This window comes from Triticum dicoccoides, chromosome 7A (assembly GCF_002162155.2).
Source record: "Triticum dicoccoides isolate Atlit2015 ecotype Zavitan chromosome 7A, WEW_v2.0, whole genome shotgun sequence".
In the NCBI taxonomy this organism is placed as follows: Eukaryota; Viridiplantae; Streptophyta; class Magnoliopsida; order Poales; family Poaceae; genus Triticum; species Triticum dicoccoides.
In genome coordinates this window covers 407678383-407695516 of record NC_041392.1, presented here as the reverse complement: position 1 = coordinate 407695516, position 17134 = coordinate 407678383, and positions in this window count along the sequence as shown.

The following is a 17134-nucleotide window of genomic DNA, read 5'->3' as shown; positions in this document are numbered from 1 at the left end:
GCTTCACCGTCTGCTCAGTAGTCTACCTTGAAGGCAACCAGACGTTCTTCTAGAAATGCTTCAAGTACCAAGAAGGAAGTGGCCAAAAAGGCTACAACCACGACCACGAGGAAGGGTAGTGGGAGAGTGAAGAGGAAAGAGAACGATTGCCTCTTACTTAAAGCACTCATCGCCCAGAACCAAATTAACAACAGCTTGTTTGAATCGGGGAGTAATATTATTTCTGACACCATGGATGATGAATAAGTAGAATTATTGCTTGCTAAAAGTAAAGCATATGTACTTGAAGCATGCAATTACGTCCATGGCCAGCCATTTCTTGTTGGCAAATACTTTGATCAGTGCAGCTCCAGTTGCCGCGAGTTACATGAATATTGCATGGTCCACTACAATAGAGATCATTTCTGACACGATGCTGGTTCCATCAATGTGAGTTTCGAGGACTTACATCTCTTCTTCAACTTCAATGTGTGTCGGTATTCTAGGAACGGGGGACCCCATACTTGCCTGCCTGCGGCCCGCAGCGTGGCTCCTCCAGCGGCCCTGTACGGCCCATCCTCACCAACAAACACGCAAGACCCTCGCGAGGGGCCAAGCCTCGCGAGGCAGACGACGCAAGACCTCCTCAGGGACGGCCTCACTAGGCTGGCTCACGAGGGGCAGAGAGATCAAGGCAAGGTGAACCTCGCGAGGTTCCAATGACGCAAGCCATCACGATCAAGGCCAGGCGGGCGCCAGCATGCATAGTGTCCTCGTTTCCTCTTTGGTGTTAAGGAGGCAAGCGCAGGCGAGGAGTTCCGAGGCATCAGGCAAAGGTTGGCATATCGGTGCAACAAGACCAAGACCAGCAGAACGGTAGACGGAGGTCACCGCGGACCCCAAGACAGCATCACCACCAGAGCCTTTGGCAGGAGAAGACTACTTTTGTCAGGATAGCTTGTACTAGCTGCCCCCTTCAAATTGGCTGTTGTGGGATCCTTTCCCGCTCAATATTCGGGAAGAGGACCAGGGCCTCTATAAATAGGACTAACCACCACCATAATGAGGCAGAGGATCCAGATGATGCTCAACCACACAAGCTCACCAAGCACAGGAACACCTCTGCTCAGGAGGCTATTCTTCCCTTGTAACTGTTCATCCCCAACCCAAGAGGCAATCCACCACACCACACTAGAGTAGGGTATTACACCACAACGGTGGCCCGAACGGTTGAACCAGTATAAACCTTGTGTCTCATATTCTTTGGGTCCGTCAAGCTAGGCAGTGAGATCGTCGAGTGCGCTAACTAGAGAGGGGGAGATCTTCATGTGCACCCCAGTGTTCGAACCTCCAGGGTTTTGTCAGAACTCGAAATCCGACATTTGGCACACCAGGTAGGGGTGCGCCGGAGTCTTCCTTCCGCCAGTCGATCCACCGACACTCCGCAGCTCCAATGTCCGGCGAACCGAGGACCAATGTCGGTCGGTGGGGAGCTTGGCCGGCCCGGGTAGCCCCACCTGCCCAAGAAGACCTCAACCCCGCGCCCCAGGCAGCACTCGCACCGCCAAGCGCTGCACGGCGCGAGCGGTGTGGTCAAGTGCCATCCACCCTTACTCCACACCAAGTACGGGCAACTACAAGGGCTTCAAGCCACGCTACGGCCATGGTGCCGCACACCCGACGTGAATAAGCAAACATGAGTGCCACACTCACGGTGGCTCACGAGCTGTTGCGATGATGGCTGATGTAGAGCGGTCAGGATGCACTGCTGGAGCGCGTCGCCGAGCTACTGGACGCCACAACCTCGGGAGCGCCTCCCTTCTGCTCCCTGCTTACACTCCAGGCCGCAGCCGGATCGCATGGCGGGCCTCGCCGTGCCCGCGCGCCCTCGAGCGCGGCTCTAGGCTCCATCGACACTGGCGCGGCCAACGGCACCAAACGCTGAATCGCACCCCCGCCACCTCCGACGAGCACAGGTACGAGCGTCGCCACCTATGGCCCCGGTAGGATTCCGTCCTACCATCCTCTAGGCGGTGCGCTGGGCCGAGCGACATGGAGCATGGGGCACTACGGCGAGGTCTTTGAGGCGACGGCCTCGGAGGCCTACGTACCCCGCATGATGGACCAGGAGTACATGCTGGAAGACAACCCCAGCTCGTTCCTCGAGCCAAGCTGGGAGGAGGAGGCACTAGGAACTGGGGACTTCCAGGAGCCTCTCGGAAGCCTCACCAACCATGCCAACAACAACAGCTACAGGGTACCAGTAATCTCTCAGAGCAATCTTACGCTAACCATGGGTCGCAGGAGGATCAGGTCACGGTGGCGGACGGCGGCCCCCCTTCCGCTAGGGGGAGCGCACTGGGGGCTACCAGGGAGGAGCCGGGAGCAAGGCCCCTCCCCGCATCGTGCGGAGGAAGACATCCCCCGAAGGTAGGCCCTCTGCCGGGGAGGTGCCGACGAGCCTTCCCCCGGTAGAGGACCCGTGGTCGCCGAGGGCGCCGCTGGCATCCCCTTTGCCCCCTGGTGTCGTCCTGGTCGCCGGTTGCCCCCAGTGGTGGTCGAGGGCGGTGCAAGGCGGGGCCCTCGTTTGGCGATATGCAGTAAAAGGCTCGCCCCTGTGAAGATCTCCACTCGTGACACTCTCGCGTATTAATGAGTGGGGCTCTACACGCCCCGGAGTCTCAGGAGTGCCGCCCTTGGGCCTCGGGGGCTCCCTCCCATGACTAGTGGTAGCACTTAGCTCCACGCTGGTGAGAATACAAGAAGACTAGACTAGGTGTCGGACGCGGCCATTTGCTTTCGATCACTCTTTTTGTAGCCTTGTTTTATGGCTTTGGATTTGAGTTGAAGCTGAATTTTCGTTGATAAGAGTGGGGGTGCCTTTTCTCGTTCTTGGGATTTGGTTCCTTGCCCTAGTTCAGGGTTCATCCCTGCTGCCTCCCCCCTCGTGAGCTCCTCGCGAGCGGGGCTGGGCACGGCACGCGCATGTTGCGCACACGTCCTCCCATGGCTAACGCTCGCTTCTTGCGAGGCCCTCTCGGGCGGATCGGCAGGCTTCTCCGGAACTCAAGACCTAGTGGCCTGGTCTGGAACTGGCCCGGACAAAGGTAAACTACAGCAGTAGGCTCATGGCAGGACTCGTAGATTTATGAAAACACATCTTTAGCCTAGCCTAAAGAACGAAAGCAATAATCTGTTTACATGAGGGGCTTCCCCTCCCAAAATGCTCTTACAACCTTCAGGGCCGTGCCCGAGCTTTCATATGCAGGGTCAACAGAAAGGAAGCGCGGGTTCAATCAGACATATCGCTCACCGCGTCCTCCGGGTTGCCCTCAGACGCATCGCTGGCATCGTTGTCACCATCGCTGATGTCTCCGTCATCGTCACCGGCATCGTCCCCGCCATCGCTGGTGCCACCCTCGCCATCGTCCACCACATCGCCTTCATCCGCAGCAACCACCACTGCGTCATCCTCGGAGGTGAAGGCCCTGACCAGGGCATCCACATTGTCCTCAACCTAGCGCGCCAGGTCGTCCTGGATGGCCTGGGGCACAGGGGCAATGGCGGCGTCAAATTCAAAGTTGGGGTAGGTGTTCTGGAGATGGCTGAAGACACGGTAGAACACATGCTTGAGCAGGCCGCGGCTCCTCTCCTCGCCAAGCACGCGAGCCCTCTCGAATTGATTTTCCAAGCGCGTCACCACGTTAGTGAAGAAAAGGAGGTGACTAGCGTAGTTGTCTGAGTGGGTATGAGGTGCATTCTCGTCGCAGATGGCACCTAGCACCGCGTTGGCTCTGGTCCTGAGGTTTTGGAGCATGGGGGCGTTCTCGCGCTCCAGTGTCCGCCGCCGGAGCGCTTCCTCCCTGCCCCGCTGCACGGAGGATTCGGAGCCGGCAACCCGCTGCTGAAGAGAAGACAGCTCGGCACGTGCGGAAGCCAGCTCGGCTTGCACTGAAGACAGGGCGGCTACAGCGGATTTCTCGCGACCTTCAGCTTCGTCCAACCTTGACCTGAGGGCCTCGGTCCTGCCCACAGCCTCGGCTTCCACAAGCTTCAACTTTAGGTCGTACCTTCCCACAAGGTTCGTGCAAGCCGCGGCCGCTCAGCGATCGACTTCCTCCTGGGCCTTGGCCTCGCGTGCGCCGACAGCGTCCTCATCTTGGGCAACCTGGAGCTCCCTCGTCTCCAACCGCTCGAGCTCAAGGCTGCACTCCGCGGCTTCCAGCTCCAGCGCCTCCTCACGCCTCAGGATCTCCTCCTCCTCGGTAGGCATCCCCCTCATCGACGCTAAGGCGGCCTTGCGCGCCTCCACTTGCTGCTCCAGGGAAGCACTCCAGGCTTGGAGCTCCCACGCATGCTTCTCTGTGATCTCGCTACATCGATCAGCTTCCCGAGCTTCTTCCAAAGCGCGGTTGCAAGCTTCACGCGAGGTCACAAGAGACGCCTCGGCCTTCGCATTATCAATCTCACATGGGTGGCGCCCAAGGTTTATGGCCACCTTCAGCTTATGCCACTCCTCCACCAGCCGAAGGCCCTCGGCCTCGAGGCGCGCATCTACATTCGCGAGCTCCCCGCCAAGCCGGTTCATCGCGCCCATCGCCTCCCGCAAGAGCTCGTGGCGGACGACACTCCTTTCATGCGTAGCTTTGAGCACGCAGCCGAGTCCGTCCTCCACAGCAGGGGCCGTCGAAGGGTCTCGAAGTGGCTCGCCCCTTTCCTGCAGGGGGCTGGGGGCTGACGCTCCTCCGGACGCCAACAGGGGTTCAGCAGGAGCCCGATTAGGATGAGGCTCACCACTCCAAGAAGGGACCAAGACCGAAGCCATCCAGTTGCCGTCCATAACTAGAGGAGGAGACCTTGGCACGGTCGTCACACCCCCGACGAGGCCACGAAGAAGATACGGCAGGAGCGCGGGCTCAAGGCGCCAAGCCAGCGCGCCAAGCCGGTTCATCGCGCCCATCGCCTCCCGGAAGAGCTCGTGGTGGACGACGCTCCTTTCATGCATAGCTTTGAGCACGCAGCCGACTCCGTCCTCCACAGCAGGGGCCGTCGAAGGGTCCCGAAGAGGCTCGCCCCTTTCCTACAGGGGGCTGGGGGCTGACGCTCCTCCGGACGCCAACAGGGGTTCAGCAGGAGCCCAGTTAGGATGAGGCTCACCGCTCGAAGAAGGGACCAAGACTGAAGTCATCCAGTTGCCGTCCATAACCAAAGGAGGAGACCTTGGCACGCTCGTCACACCCCCGACGAGGCCACGAAGAAGATACGGCAGGAGCGCGGGCTCAAGGCGCCAAGCCAGCGCGTTGGCCTCTCCGGCTGACCCTGTGACGGGGGCGGCATGCCGGCTTGGGACGCTCAAGGCCAGCGGAAGACTCGAGGCATGGGGAGGTTGCGTCACCACGGGCTTCATGGCCTTGGAAGATGGGATCCTGGAGAACTACCGTCAGGAAGGGAAGCGGCACTCGAGGAATTACAGAGATAAGGTACTTACGCATCTACGGCGATGTACTTCCTATGTTTCAACGGCCGGACGGTGCCATTGCTGCAGCACGGAGACTCCTTCCTCTTACGGAGCGCCGTGAAGTCCACGCGGAACCGGCCCAAGCGTTGCACGTGGCTACCAGCACAGAGAGCGACCGGTGAAGCACCCAAGGAGACGACCTGAGGAATGCCATGCTGAGGAGAGCTACCGGACTCCACCTCGCGGCGACCTGCCGAGGCCTTAGGAGCTTCGGCCTCAGGAATGGCAGACTGCGTCTCCCCCTCAGCTGCTGCCCCAGGGCGAGAATCACGAGTTCCCGAGGACGACGCCTCGGGAACCCCAGGCAGCATGGACACGTCGGCACCAGCGCCTCTAGCTTCCAGCGGTGCTTGCCTCCCTACGTCCACTCCTGGGCAAGCTCGGCGTTGGTGACAAGGAGAGGAACCACAATGATGGGGTTCTCGCGGGGCCCTCGCAAGGCCAACTCGATGCAACCCCCATTCATCGAAGGAGGGCATCTGCCGCGTGAACTCCACCCTGTTCGAGCGGTTGTACAAGCAACAACCCTCTTGCGGCAAATCACCCGGCAAGGGGTCACCGGCCAAGACCTCGATCACCGTCCTTCGTGCCTCGGACAGAAGCCCCGACGCCTGAAGCCTCATGCGATCCTGGTCACTAGTCAGGGCCCACATCGGCTGGGTATGGTGCTGGAATGGGGCGATACTGAGTCGGAGGAACTCCTTCATCACCTTGGGCGCGATCACATCAAGATCCTTCAGCCTCCTCAGCCGGAGCCAGACGAAGGCGAGACAGGAGCCCGCGACCTCCTTGTGACCCCAGCCGGAGCTGGGGACAGCAAGCGACGATGGAGGCGAGAGCAGGGGACTGAGTACCCCGACATCGACATACACCCACCGCATCCAAAAATCGCTCGTGGACGGCGGGAGATCAAAATCAATCCCCGAGCCGGCTGTCGCCGCCACGTCCTGGAAACTCAGTCACCCTGAGCACTACCGGGGGTTGGTCAGGTGCAGCGAGAAGAAATGGCGCAAAAGGGCCACGGAAGGGGCAATGCCCACCAAGCCCTCGTAGACAAAGGCGAACATGGTGAGAAGGGCAACAGACTGGGGATCAAGGTGCGGCATACGGATCTGGTAATGAGAAAGCACGACATTGAAGAAGGCGCAGAAGGGAGGAACCAGGCCACCCCAAAGAGCATCGACGAAGAATGGGACCTTGGTGGCCGTCCTATAGATGGAGGCTCGGGACGCAGGCCAAGCCACCGTCCCTCCCCATTCGTTGCAGCTGGTAGCAAGCGCAAGGCGGACCTTATCCATGCCCTCCCGATTGAGCACCCGCGATCGGCCGATGGCGGGCTCGACGGCTGGAGCTGAGTTGGCTGAGGACAGGAGCTTCTTCCCTTTCTCTGTCCGGTTCGGCACCATGGCAATAAGGGCAGAGCTCGAGTTGGATTGGAAGAAGAGGAAGAGGTATGAGGAAGCGAAGAAGTCGGGGAGTGTGTTGCCAGCAATGGGGAGGTAACTATGTAGGATGCCGTGGCCGCCTAGCCAGGCGGATTTCAAGGTTGCGTGGGGAAGCGGGGCCGCCCATGTCCCGTCGCTCGCCACGCGTCAACCAAGGCCGCAAGCTGTTGGGGCCCGCAGTGCTCCGCACTTTCCCTTTGGCTTCGCCTCGAAGCCAAGCCCGAGCGCGCCTTGGGCCCGGGGGCTACTGTCGGTGTTCTGGGAATAGGGGTCCCCAGACTTGCCTGGCTGCGGCCCGCAGCGTGGCTCCTCCAGTGGCCCTGTACGGCCCATCTTCACCAACAAAAAGCCAAGACCCTCGCGAGGGGCCAAGCCTCGCGAGGCGGACGACTCAAGACCTCCTCAGGGGTGGCCTCACTAGGCTGGCTCGTGAGGGGCGAAGAGATCAAGGCAAGGCAAACCTCGCAAGGTTCCAATGACGCAAGCCATGACGATCAAGGCCAGGCGGGCGCCAGCGCGCACAGTGTCCTCGTTTCCTCTTTGGTGTTAAGGAGGCAAGCGCAGGCGCCTACATGGAGTTCCGAGGCATCAGGCAAAGGTTGCCATATTGGTGCAACAAGACCAAGACCAGCAGAACGGCAGGATGGAGGTCACCGTGGAGCCCAAGACGGCGTCACCACCAGAGCCTTTGGCAGGCAAAGACTACTTTTGTCAGGATAGCTTGTACTAGCTGTCCCCCTTCAAATTGGCCGTTGTGGGATCCCTTCCCGCTCAATATTTGGGAAGAGGACCAGGGCCTCAATAAATAGGACTAGCCACCACCATAACGAGGCAGAGGATCCAGATGATCCTCAACCACACAGGCTCACCAAGCACAAGAACACCTCTCCTCAGGAGGTTGTTCTTCCCTTGTAACTGTTCATCCCCAGCCCAAGAGGCAATCCACCACACCACACTGGAGTAGGGTATTACACCACAACGGTGGCCCGAACCAGTATAAACCTTGTGTCTCATATTCTTTGGGTCCGTTAAGCTAGGCCGTGAGATCGTTGAGTGCGCAAACTAGAGAGGGGGGAGATCTTCGTGCGCACCCCAGTGTTCGAACCTCAAGGGTTTTGCCGAAACTTGAAATCTGACAACATGCTCGATGCCACTCTTGTTAGATGCCTAATTTTGTAAGTACTTAACAAACTCTGATCAACTTCTCCATACAAAGTTGTAAATGGTAAACAGCTAACTGCATTTTATTCCTCTCAGGGGATTGAACACGCGGAGGAGAAAAAGGGAGAGTGTGTATTTCATAGATCCTGCATTAGCAAATGGCACAACATTAGATGGTAAGGACCGACGGGACTGGGCCGTTAACACGGTCCTCCGTATCTTCGAAAACACGTCCCATGCAGAATCATTTCTCTGGCCATATCATGAATGATAAGTCAAGTAAACAACCACGCATACACTGATTGTCTTTCAGATTTCGACATCATTCGTAAGTTCATGGCTTTCTTAATATGTAGCAATCACTAGATATTGGTATTCATTGTTCAACACAAGAACACAATTTACTACATCGATTCTCTCAGAGAGTCAACAAACGCTCAGGATCTGACGCATGGTCAGCAATTCTTGGATAGGTATTGAATTCTATGACGTTGAAATGAATTTGCATTCATATCTAGTTTAATAATTGATGTTGTCAAAATTCATCATCATTTGCAGTGTGCTCGCATTGTGGAAAACTAAACTAGAGAACCTGTTCAAGACGGAACAACCCGTGCAACACGAGATCGTTTCTTCGGTAACACACCAAAATCCGTTATTTTCGGAAAATTTATCCAACAGTCTGCAAATACATTTCCTTATGCTAGACATATGTTCAAGCTTCTAAATAAACCTCTTTCTATTTTTTCGAAAGAAAAAATAATACATCTAACACTGGTTAGGTTGTTCCTAACACGACAAATACATGTCTAACTTTGTACAAAAAAATTCAGTGTCCTCAGCAAGAAGTAGGGACCAACCTTTGTGGATACTATGTTTGCAGACACATGATCTCCATCTACAAATCTGCTGATAGTTGTGACGATCCTCACAAATTAGTACTGGTAAGTCTATCTTAATTAATATCTTCTACTCCACTCATATGGCACATTCTGATCTTAAAAATACTTCAGCTCATCATAAAACTGAGGACCCCTGAACAGCTCCTGGCTGGTGAATTGCTGATGGTTTGGAGATTTATCAGCGACTTCTTCCAGGATCACTACATCAATCCCACTGGTGATAATGAAGATTTCAGCATGCATTCTCCTGAAACATTGAATAAGAGTTAGCCGCTAAACGTATAACGCATGGATCCATTGTTTTCCATCTGATGAGGTCTTCGTATTTCATACATTAATTATGTAATGCATATATGTGTGGAAAAATCATTGGAATTTAGCTACCATATGTTCAATTGCAATTGTTGCGAAATCTGATGAATGTTCTTCCCGTGGACACTATTTGTTCAATTGAATATTGTGGCGAATTTGCTTTTTGCGTGCCGATTCAAAATGGGATATTTTTGTTTATTTGTTCAATTAAATATTGTGGCGAGTTTGCTTTTTACGTGCAGATTCAAAATGGTATATTTTTCTTTTAACCTGGCAATTGCTCCGCACATGGTTCAACTAAATGAGTGTGTGCGATCCACATCGGAAGCATACGTCAATCGTAGCGGAACCGTCGGTGATACACAGCAGATCGCAAATGATTTGCAGCCCTACGACGTGTGTGTAGGTTCTCCGGAACCGTTTGTGATATCGCGTTATCACACACGAGAACTGGGAGTAAACCGTGCGAATGCAAATTACAATCCCAGTCGTAATTTTTTCAGGAAACGTGTGGGATCCCAAACGAAAAGTACACATCACTCTTGCGGCAACCGTCGGTGATACCTAAAAAATCACAAACGGTCTGCAACACTTGAATGTGTGCAAAGGGGCTCCTGAACCGTTTGTGATAGAACATTATCACAAACGGTAATTGTTGGAAAATGTGTGCGATGGATTCTAGCATGGCAGACGGGTTACGCAGAAAACTCGTGTGCGATGGGGCACAAATCACACATAGTTCATATGTTGGCCCGTGTGCCTTACATATTGTTTCTCAAATAGTTCATTACGACTGACCGTATGGTTTCATTTCATCATTAGAAACGCTTAATCACCGATACCACACGTGTGAAATAATTTAGTGTGTGCTGCATCGCACACGATTACATTTTGGAAGGCCTCTGGATCACTGCTCCATATCCCCGACGGTTTCTGGGTCGTGTGGGAAGGACACCCTATCACACACACTCACTTGGTGATGGTTCCAAATGTTGTCACGTAAAGGGGTTAAAAGCCATTTGTTTAGGACCGACGCGCACCAGTGCTAGCAAATTGCGGAAAGGCAAGAGTGCGTATAATCCAATGACTCACATTAGTCATAAAGAACTTATGTACTTATTGCAAAAAAAATATTAGCCCTCGAAGCAAAGTACTGCTACGCATTCCCCCAGGGGGTAGATTGGTTGGAAAAGACCATTGCTCATCCCTGACCGCCACTCATAAGGAAGACAATCAATAATAAATCATGCTCCAATTTCATAGCATAACGAGAGACTATACATGCATGCTTCAGGAATCACAAACCTTCACACAAATATTCCTACTAACCACAACCAATTAGTAGTACCTCCCACATATTATCATCTCTATATCTCAAAACTATTGCAAGGAATCAAAAAAATCATATTCAGTGATCCACAAGTTTTATGTAGCATTTCATGACTAACCATGCAAATGACCAATTCCTGTTAACTCTCTAAATAGATATGAGTGAAACATGAGAGTTTAATTCTTTCTACAAAAGATCATACTCTAACAAATATAAGTGAAGCAAAAAAGAATTCTACAAATAACAGTTTTCTATATGAAGAGAAACACGCAATGCAAACTTCAAATGATATAAGTGAAGCATATGAAGCATTCTATAAAGCCATACTCAAAAGATATAAGTGAAGTGAAATGAGCATTCTATAAATCAACCAAGAACTATCTCATGCTATCATGGTGCATAAAAGAAAAAAGGAAAATAAACATAAAAGATGCTCCAAGATTTACGCATATCACGTGAACGAAACGAAAACCGAAACATACCGATACATGTTGAAGAAAGATGGGATGCCTTCCGGGGCATCCCCAAGATTAGACGCTTGAGTCAACTTGGCTATTTACTTGGGGTGCCTTGGGCATCCCCAAGCTTGAACTCTTGCCTCTCCTCCTTCTCCTCATATTGAGAACACCTCAATCTTTGAACACTTCACCTACACAAAACTTAATAGAAAACTCGGTGAGATCCGTTAGTATAATAATGCAAATCACTACTTTAAGTACTTTTGAAAACCCATTCATATTTTGTTTTTGCATTTTAGCTACTGTATTATAACTTCTCCATGGCTTATACCACCGATACAATCGATAGTTTCATAAAAAGGAAGGAAAACAATGCATCAAAAACAGAATCTGTCAAAAACAGGACAATCTGTAGTAATTTGAACATTGATCATACTTATGTAAATCCAAAAATTCTGACAAATTAGGAAAAATTAAACAATTTGGATAGCAGCTATTTAAAAAATTTAGAATTTTTTTGCTTGCTCCAGTAAAAAAATGTAAATTCACGCACTGCAACAAAAGTTTCTTTTAGTGCACCGCACGTAACAATAAGCAATCTAATCATCCTGAAGGCAAATCTTGGCACATTATTTTTATAATACAGTGGATTTGTACAAGGGGGTAATTATTTTTGTTGAAAAGTTTTTGTAATTCAAGATTCACAAAGTTTCCATGGGCATGAACAATGTTCAAGGCATGCCCCCGCTTCCACGGTGGTCATCTTTCACACTTTTTGTTTTTAGGTTCCCCTAAATATTTTTTGTTTTTAAACTTTAGAAAAGCACACAACAGACTAAAATGACTCTCTAAAACTTCTGGATTGTCTCCCTGGCAGCGCTTTCTTTAAATCCATTAAGATAGGCATAAAGTGCTCAAGTAATTGATCCACCCAAAGCCCAAGGTATATCAAAACCAATTTTAATTAGCAAACATTTATAATTTGGTAGTGAGCACAAAGCAACATATGTCATGCAGCGACGAAGTCTAACTCTCTTCCTATGCATCGGCATGTCATAAAAGAACAATTCATGCACATCAAGTAAAGGCCAATACATAGCATAAGCAGTTTCATGCAATTTTATCATGTTGGAAACGTAGAGACGTGGAGATATAGTTCCTCTCTCATAATAATTGCATATAGGAGCAGCAAGCACATGCATATTATATTCATCAAAATTATCATGTGAAATAGTAAAACACAACCCATCAATATAATCCTTAATAAGTGCAAACTTCTTCGATATAGTGTAGTTGGGAGAATTCAAAAAGATAATAGGACTATCATGTGTGGGTGCAATAGCAACAATTTAATTCATGACATAAGGAAATATAGCAAGTTCATCTCCATAAGCATAATTCATATTGGCATCATGGCCACAAGCATAACAAGCATCGAGTTCGTCAACAACAACAACAACAACAACAAAGCCTTTAGTCCCAAACAAGTTGGGGTAGGCTAGAGGTGAAACCCATAAGATCTCGCAACCAACTCATGGCTCTGGCACATGGATAGCAAGCTTCCACGCACCCCTGTCCATAGCTAGCTCTTTGTCGATACTCCAATCCTTCAGGTCTCTCTTAACGGACTCCTCCCATGTCAAAATCGGTCGACCCCGCCCTCTCTTGACATTCTCCGCACGCTTTAGCCGTCCGCTATGCACTGGAGCTTCTGGAGGCCTGCGCTGAATATGCCCAAACCATCTCAAACGATGTTGGACAAGCTTCTCCTCAATTGGTGCTACCCCAACTCTATCTCGTATATCATCATTCCGGACTCGATCCTTCCTCGTGTGGCCACACATCCATCTCAACATACGCATCTCCGCCACACCTAACTGTTGAACATGTCGCCTTTTGGTCGGCCAACACTCCGCGCCATACAACATTGCGGGTCGAACCGCCGTCCTGTAGAACTTGCCTTTTAGCTTTTGTGGCACTCTCTTGTCACAGAGAATGCCAGAAGCTTGGCGCCACTTCATCCATCCGGCTTTGATTTGATGGTTCACATCTTCATCAATACCCCCATCCTCCTGCAACATTGACCCCAAATACCGAAAGGTGTCCTTCCGAGGTACCACCTGGCCATCAAGGCTAACCTCCTCCTCCTCACAGCTAGTAGTACTGAAACCACACATCATGTACTCGGTTTTAGTTCTACTAAGCCTAAACCCTTTCGATTCCAAGGTTTGTCTCCATAACTCTAACTTCCTATTTACCCCCGTCCGACTATCGTCAACTAGCACCACATCATCCGCAAAGAGCATACACCATGGGATATCTCCTTGTATACCCCTTGTGACCTCATCCATCACCAATGCAAAAAGATAAGGGCTCAAAGCCGACCCCTGATGCAGTCCTATCTTAATCGGGAAGACATCGGTGTCGACATCACTTGTTCGAACACTTGTCACAACATTATTGTACATGTCCTTGATGAGGGTAATGTACTTTGCTGGGACTTTGTGTTTCTCCAAGGCCCACCACATGACATTCCGCGGTATCTTATCATAGGCCTTCTCCAAGTCAATGAACACCATATGCAAGTCCTTCTTATGCTCCCTATATCTCTCCATAAGTTGTCGTACCAAGAAAATGGCTTCCATGGTCGACCTCCCAGGCATGAAACCAAACTGATTTTTGGTCACGCTTGTCATTCTTCTTAAGCGGTGCTCAATGACTCTCTCCCATAGCTTCATTGTATGGCTCATCAGCTTAATTCCACGGTAATTAGTACAACTCTGAACATCCCCCTTGTTCTTGAAGATTGGTACTAATATACTCCGTCTCCATTCTTCTGGCATCTTGTTTGCCTGAAAAATGAGGTTGAAAAGCTTGGTTAGCCATACTATCGCTATGTCCCCGAGACCTTTCCACACCTCAATGGGGATACAATCAGGGCCCATCGCCTTGCCTCCTTTCATCCTTTTTAAAGCCTCCTTCACCTCAGACTCCTGGATGCGCCGCACAAAACACATGCTGGTCTCATCAAAGGAGTCATGCAGTTCAATGGTAGAACTCTCATTCTCCCCATTGAACAGCTTGTCGAAGTACTCCCGCCATCTATGCTTAATCTCTTCGTCCTTCACCAAGAGTTGGCCTGCTCCGTCCTTGATGCATTTGACTTGGCCAATATCCCTCGTCTTCCTCTCCCGGATCTTAGCCATATTATAGATGTCCCTTTCACCTTCCTTCGTGCCTAACCGTTGGTAGAGGTCCTCATATGCCCGACCCCTTGCTTCACCAACAGCTCGCTTTGCGGCCTTCTTCACCATCTTGTACTTCTCTATGTTGTCTGCACTCCTATCCAGGTATAGGCGTCTGAAGCAATCTTTCTTCTCTTTAAGCGCCTTCTGGACATCATCATTCCACCACCAGGTATCCTTATCTTCGCTTCTCCTTCCCCTGGACACTCCAAACTCCTCCGAGGCCACCTTACGAATGCAAGTCGCCATCTTCATCCACACATTGTCCGCATCCCCTCCTTCCTCCCAAGGGCCCTCCTTAAATACCCTCTCCTTGAACACCCGAGCTACCTCCCCCTTGATCTTCCACCACTTCGTTCTAGCGACCTTGGCACGCTTATCCCGCTGGACACGAATCCGAAAGCGGAAGTCAGCAACCACCAGCTTATGCTGGGGTACAACACTCTCCCCAGGTATCACCTTACAGTCTAGGCACGCACGCCTATCTTCTCTTCTCGAGAGGATGAAATCAATCTGGCTAGAGTGTTGGCCACTACTAAAAGTCACCAGATGTGATTCTCTCTTTCTAAAGAGGGTGTTAGCTACAATCATGTTGTAGGCTAGAGCAAAGCTTAAGACATCTTCTCCTTGATTCCTGATGCCATAGCCAAAGCCCCCATGCGCCCCTTCAAAACCTGTGTTAGATGTACCCACGTGGCCATTGAGGTCTCCTCCTATGAAGAGCTTCTCACCAATTGGTACACTCCTAACCATGTCTTCCAAGCCTTCCCAGAACTCCCTCTTGGTGTTCTCATTGTGGCCTACTTGCGGGGCATATGCGCTGATAACATTGAGAACCAAGTCCTCAGCTACCAGCTTGACCAGGATAGTCCGGTCCCCACGTCTCCTGACGTCTACCACTCCATACTTGAGGCTCTTGTTGAAGCATCAAGTTCATCAAAAAGGGATATTTCAAATGAATCAACGGGATCATAGCAATTATCATAGCATTCATCCTTCGGTAAGCATGGAGGGAGATTAAACAATGTATGGGATAAAGAGCTACTCTCATTAGAAGGTGAGAACGGGTGATCAATCCGCTCTTCCTCGTTTTGTTCTTCGCTCTCCTCCTCATATTTTTCATCTAACGAGCTCACAATTTCATCAATTTCTTCTTCCATAGACTCCTGCAAAATATTAACCTCTTCTTGGACAGCGGAGGAGTCCTCAATATTAATCTCCATAAGCAAAATTTTCATAGCAATATTTAAGTATGGCAAAAAATTTGGATTTGTAAAGAGTAGCAACATACTTTTCAATCAAAGAAACAATTTCATAAGCACCCTTAAAAGCAACAAATTCTTCAGTTTGTTCAATATCATAGTAATTATAAACACCCTTGGTATAAGAAGATAAGATTATATTATCACTAAACTAACTTTGGTAGGGAAGGTGTTTCTTAGGGTCTTCAGAACAATAGGTAAAATCATATAATTCACATAAATTCCAAGGATAGCATTGCATAGTATTAATTTGATGCCATAAAAGTTTCCCTTTTTGAGATAAGCGGTGTCGCACATAATAAGCATGCTCATTTAATGATTTTCCCTCAACTAAGCTAGTTGGGTTTTCAGCATGAGCACAAATGGATCGAAGATGATCCAAGTAGAAAGCTTCAGTAGTACGCACTGCAAAAAAAAGACACATCTATGACATTATGGGCCGAACGATTTTTTTTGTCATGCTTATGACACTTCTATGACGATAATTGTGACAAAAGCACATATCATCATAGATGTGGTGGGATCCTACTTCTATGACAAAAAATCATGATAGAAAATGGGCTTTTCATCCTAGGCGGGCCGGGGATGCATCTACATGACATTCTTTGGGGCGTCCATGACGGAAAAAAATCATGGTAGGAGCGAGGGCGAGGAAAATTTCGGGGAGTTCCCGATAATGGTGGGTGGTCGGGGCCGAATGATGCACGGAGGTTTGCGTGTTTCTCTTGTACACGTATGCGCCTGTGTGCGAGGCGTTGGGCTCTAACTGAACCTGAGCGAGGCATTCACTTACTGAACCCGAGCGATTGCACTAGCTACGTTGCTGAACCCGAGCGATCGATGCCTTGGCTATTAACTAAACCCGAGCGATTCCTTCGCTACTGCTGCCAACTGATGTTGATCGAACCAGCTGCCTGTTGATGAACAGTGATTGTTGTTGGGGCTTGGATGAACAGGACCCCGTGGTAGTAGAGGCCGGTGCCGCTGGATGAACAGGACCCCGATCGTGTAGGCCGCCACACACCCGAGCCAGTTGGGGTGGATGAACAAGACCCCGTGGAGGGCTAGTTGAACAGTAGCCGATGGAAGCTGATGAACAGTAGCTTGTGGGTGAATAGTAGCTGGTGGAGGCTGTAGGAAGGTCGCAGTGGATGTACAATAGTAGGTGGAGGATGGAGGAAGTCGGCAGTGGATGAACAGTAGCCGGTGAAGGCTGGAGGAAGTTGACGGTGGATGAACAGTAGCCCGTGGAGTCCCGTTTTGCGGTATGCCACACCCTTCCTGTTGGGGATATGACTACCAGGTGTGACCCGCCCAGGAGGGACCGGGTCAATCCCAATGGAGGGTTACTTCAAAGGAAGCCCGAAGAGTATACAAGGTGACGGTTTATGATAAAGCTTGTAGTAGGCCCAAGCCCAGAGGTGGCTTAAGGCCCGTAAGTGTAAACCGCCATGTATGAATAAGACTTGTAAGATAACGCATGTAAGAGTTGTCACCGAGCCGGACACGTTGTATGAGCCGG